The sequence below is a fragment of the Elaeis guineensis genome, chromosome 1 (genome assembly GCF_000442705.2).
Source record: "Elaeis guineensis isolate ETL-2024a chromosome 1, EG11, whole genome shotgun sequence".
Lineage (NCBI taxonomy): Eukaryota > Viridiplantae > Streptophyta > Magnoliopsida > Arecales > Arecaceae > Elaeis > Elaeis guineensis.
In genome coordinates, this window is record NC_025993.2 from 9,941,740 (window position 1) to 9,947,739 (window position 6,000).

Here is a 6,000-nt window from a genome sequence, read left to right on the forward strand (position 1 = left end):
TCAAATTGTGATGATAGCCTAATGTTTTCTAACAGAGACAATTCAACTAATTCTAGAATGCATAATAAGTCAACATTAAAATATTGATGACCAGTATCCTATATGAATAAGTGGAATTTAGAAGGCAACTTCCATTCTTGTATATCAACCTTCTTGTATATCAGCCATCATTTAACACTTTATTACTCAAAAAATAAATAAATTTAAATTTTTTTTGTAATCATAACTCCACCTTGGTTGCACTCACTCTGGACCCAAGCACTCACTTTGAACCTGTTCTCCATGACTTGTACCAAAGCTATATCAACGCCAAAGAGCCTTATTGGACATCAAAAATGGAAGGCTGGATGATCAGATCATCCCGTCAAGATGATCCCTGGACATCAATTATAACCCAATCCTAAATTGAAGTGCACATCGATCCTGGGGTCGGATCCTCACTGACGACATGGCCCATACCAAATAAATCTCGAACCATCAAGTCATTAAGAAAGAAAGTTAACCCGACAAAATCTCCCAAAATCTCAAATGATTCCTTTGGATCCCAGGCATATAAGCTAAAATCATGTATCTAATGCTCACAGATGGTGCCTCTAACCAATAAACATGCAATTTCTAGGTTAGTGGGTACAGATTTTCTATTTTTGTTATCTAATTTGAAGGTAACGCACAACTATTTCCCTCCATGTAAAAGGGGCTAAGGAGATCTTCGAGTAAATTTTCTCTCTAAGAAGACAAGAACATAAACATACATTTTCTATTATCTTTCTTTTAATATTTTCAAGCTCCAGCTAATTTAGATATCAGAATCTCCCATCAAAAAATCTTTCATCAAAAAATTTTTGATGAGTAGAGATTTTTTTTTCAGATTTTTTCAAAAAGATCAATTCTTGGCATGTCATCAAGCTCCAAGCCAGTAGTAGGCCAATATTATCCACATTGGCTTGGAGACTTACGATAACACTACTAGATATATCTATCATATGCCAAGAAAATTATAAATTGAAGTTATCTGTTGTCCGATGGTATAACATCAATTCTATATCAATTTTATTTTGTGAAATTGTTCAATCTATATCTCTACTCTCTCTCTCTCTCTCTCTCTCTCTCTCTATATATATATATATATATATATATATATATATATATATATATATATATATATATATGCGCACATGCCTGTGGGAATATATGTATATGTATATATATACATGTAATACGTGGGGATATGCATATTTTGTGCGCTAAACGTGCCGGATGCTAAGGACCCCGACCCCCAACGATAACCCCCACAAAACAAAAAACAAAAAAGGATAAACAAAAGAAAAAAAAAAAAAAAAAAAAGTTTACCAGACCTTGAGTCATTGAAATCCGACGGTCAAATGGAGGACTGATGATCCGTCCGTCACTTGTACAATCGAAAGAAAACACGGAAGAATGGCACCAGCCACAAAGGAAACGATACGCCACAAGATACTATCGAACCAATGAGATATTCTCCAATGCGAATTTCCAAATAACACTCCCCACAGCAGAGAAAGTGGATTTGTCTTCATACGGACAAGTGGAGTACACCCAACGTAAAAGGAGAGTGCCTGTAACCGATCTCTTCCAGATAAGCTACAACTACTACCGCCACGCGTCTTGCCTGATCAAAATTAGCACGTCTTGCCTCGAGAAATGTGTGACAGCGGATTCGTTCCGGCAAATTCCTCGTGACTCCTTGTCTTCTCACCTGATTAGCAGGGATTGGGTGAACATATTTCAACATATTTTTCTCTATAATATTATTTTTTATTTTATGTTTTAAAATAATATAGTAGGCACTGCGCATTAGGGATTTTGATCAAAGAAATCAATAAGGATTTCGTCTAGTTTAGTTTTTTTGAAAGGGGAGCGAAAAAAAAATATTCAATAAAAATAAATAATAAAATATATTATATTTATTTAAAATTTTTAAATAAAAAAATTGAAAAATATTATCTTCGTGCGATAAGATTCTTATGTTCTACGAAGAAAATTTCATTTAGAATATTGAAGGATCCTAATCTCATCAGTTGAAAATTATGATAATTTTTTTAAAAAATATTTTTAAGTTTTTAAATAAAATATAATTTATTTTTTTATTCATAAAAAATATAATAAATATTTTATATAATTTTTTTAATGACCAGTCAAATGAGCCTCAAATATTCTCGTCTATAACGTTATTCTCCTCTATCCAGCTTGCATAGGGATAGATATACACGCATTTTTCTCTTATGCTATAAAGAGTTAGAGTTTAGCAAATTTTAAACACATGCATGAAACTCTTAGTTGCTAAAGTTTACTTGTTATTTTAACAAATATTATCTTAAACGTGTCTCGTTATGTGCTGTGCATTACGTGGCTCCTCATAGACACAAGGGCCCTCACTTTCTCAATCTCTCAGTTTTTTTCATCATTGATAACTAGTTTGAAAAAGTAGAACAAGCCTAAATATTTTGTCATTTCTTCCATGATTTGATACAGCATATTACGGAACAAATTACATGCTTGCTCTGACCATAATGTCAAGATGTCATGGAGTGATCTCCATCAAAATTCAAAGTTTGCATGTGAAAAATAATAGTAGTTGTCATCCTCAATAGTTATTTATCAAACTATTAATTACTAATTTGGTGTCATGCGCACCATGAAGCAGAGCATGCTTTCCAATAAACCATTTAAAAATCTAGGCCACCACGACGTATAGAATACACACATGTATGTCAGCATGCAGGCGCGCACACGTACACGTGCATGTGCACGCACCTTTGGGGCGATACCGTACTTTATTAAATCATAAAAATAAAAATTAGAGAAAAATATAGTTATATCCCTTATATTTTATCCAAGTTACAATTACCCCTCCATTTTAAAAGGTTTAAACTAATACTATGAGGCTCTCCCTCAGCTCAAATCAGGCCTTCCAGGCATCCCCCTCACCACTAACGTCGTTGATAGTTATTGCTAGGGACTAAAGGTGCAAATGGGTTCAGTTATTTGAGCTCGACTCAATTCAGCTCAATTATTATTTAATTCAAGTGGAGCTCGAATAATTTGAATAATTTTTCAAATTGAATTCACATCATAAAATACTCGATTGAAGAACTCATGAAGGTACTTAAATTTATACATATTTTTAATATTATTATTTTTATTTATAATTTATATCTAGTAATATAAATATTATTAGTTGGTTACGACTCGATTTTAAACTTGAATTCAAGCTTGAACGTGGCTCGATTATATTCGAATCAATTTCTTAAGTTTGTATATTTTTTATTAAGTCGAGCTCAAATCTGAGATATTAAGATTTGATCAATTTCGAGTTTAAATATTTTAAATCAGATCGAGTTCGAATTTTTAGCTATTCGATTTAGCTCGATTCAATTACGCTTCTACTGGGAACTGCTTGATTATGACATCAAGCTTACTACATATTGATTTGTAAAGATGGCCTTGTGGCTGTGGTGCTCAGATGACAATGATCCCAATGTCATGTATCTTTGAGTTGACATTGCATGGGATCTCACTGGGACTATTGCTCCGATGATGTATCCGGCAGAAAATAACAAAAGCAAAGAAGTCCACCCATTAGAAGACCTTGTGTGCCCAAATTAGACACAATTCTATCAACATGATGTATGAGAATGGAAGAAAGGCAGCATAAAAAAGTCAAAAGAGAACTTACCTAGCGGGTTGAAGCCGATCGCCAAGTAGTTATGATCATGGCCAAACTACTACCAGCTTAAGAAAAATTTGAAATATGGAGGATTCTCCGGATGCTTTTTGGATAGGCCATGGCGAGCTTTGAATGGTCAGTTTGTGGCTGCGGGTAAGCTCTCATCAATCAATTTGTCACGTCTATGGCTGGTTCCGAAATATATCAACGGTCACATTCAAATGGCTAAAATACCCACACCACTGCCATGTCTACCCCTGCCTCTAACCCAACGCCAACACCGGTGACCACTCGCGGGCTTCATCGTGATCCCATCGCCACTCTTTTGAGTCCAATATGAATTCCACGTTAAAATCCCCACAAAACCCAACAAATCTTTTATCAAACAAATCAACGAAAGATCTAATTCAAGCACTCAAGGTGTGAGTTCCCGTGAATTCCAATATCAAAATAATAATTATTGCGGCCAATCGCCTCGTCGCCCGATCGTCGGGAAGCGTGCACCTGCAAAAGGAAGTCCGCACTGACCGGAGACGGCTCCGACGGGGACCCTCCGACGGTCAAGTCAGAGAGGTGACTGAGCAACAGTGAAATGCAGACAGAGAGCTCTGAGAAGGAGAGAGGGAGAGGAAGAGAGAGGAGCGAGCCTGCGTATGTGGGAGAGACGAGCGGATCCCTTGCACTGTTGCCTTCCCCGGTATATATAGTGGAGCGCGGTATGGCGCCATCATTAATGGCGCGGACAAGTGAGGAACTGTCAACTCACTGTAGGCTGTCAGAGCCGCCGTGAAAACGTCATGTCGCCGTGTAGCCGTCTAATCACCAGGGTTGACCCGGCTCTCGGCGGGACAATGCCCCTAGGTAACTGTGCCGCATGTCCGTGTCAGAACTGACAACGTCTGGCGGCCGTACGGTGGTTGGTGGAGTCGGCCGACCCAAGGTCGGTGGCCAACAGAGTGGCGCCGGACTCCTCCGTCGGTCGGCGAGCTTCATGTGGGTCGGCTACCGGGCCTCTGGGTTTAGTCGGTCGGGAATGGACCGCGGAATGGCCTCAGTTAGCCGCTAATGGCGTCCGTCGGCCTGTCGCCCGACTTACTATCGGCCAGTTAGAGCCGTCCGTCGGGCCGTTGGTTAGTCGGTCGGGCTGCCAGCCGGTCGGGCCCTCCGATAGTCGGTCGGTCGGTCGGGCCGATAGTCGGTCGGTCGGTCGGTCGGTCGGGCCCTCCGAACTGAAGTCGGTCGGTGGGTCCCTCCGATAATCGGTCGGTCGGTGGGTATCCCCCAACAATAATTATAAACGGAGCCAAGAAATGCATTGCTCAAACTACAATAATCTAATTAAACCACAACAATATTAACCATTTATCATACACATCAGTTGGGGAATACCCACCGACCGACTTACGGTCGAAGGGGCCGACCCCGACGGACGACTCCGACTGGCCGACCCCGACTGGCCGACCCCGACGGACGACTCCGATGGCCGACCGACCGACTGGCCGACCCCGACGGACAACTCCGACTGGCCGACCCTGACTGGCCGACCCCGACGGCCGACCGACCGACTGGCCGACTCCGACGGCCGACCGACCGACTGGCCGACCCCGACGGACGACTCCGACGGCCGACCGACCGACTGGCCGACCCCGACGGACGACTCCGACTGGCCGACCCCGACGGACGACTCCGACGGCCGACCGACCGACTGGCCGACCCCGACGGACGACTCCGACTGGCGGACCCCGACTGGCCGACCCCGACGGACGACTCCGACGGCCGACCGACCGACTGGCCGACCCCGACGGCCGACTCCGACGGCCGACCGACCGACTGGCCGACCCCGACGGACGACTCCGACTGGCCGACCGACCGACTGGCCGACTCCGACGGCCGACCGACCGACTGGCCGACCCCGACGGACGACTTCGACTGGCCGACCGATCGACTGGCCGACTCCGACGGCCGACCGACCGACTGGCCGACCCCGACGGACGACTCCGACTGGCCGACCGACCGACTGGCCGACTCCGACGGCCGACCGACCGACTGGCCGACCCCGACGGACGACTCCGACGGCCGACCGACCGACTGGCCGACTCCGACGGCCGACCGACCGACTGGCCGACCCCGACGGATGACTCCGACGGCCGACCGACCGACTGGCCGACTCCGATGGCCCGACCGACCGACTGGCCGACTCCGACGGCCGACCGACCGACTGGCCGACCCCGACGGACGACTCCGACCGACCGACTGGCCGACCGACCAGGAAGTCTGATTGGCCGACTCACTCG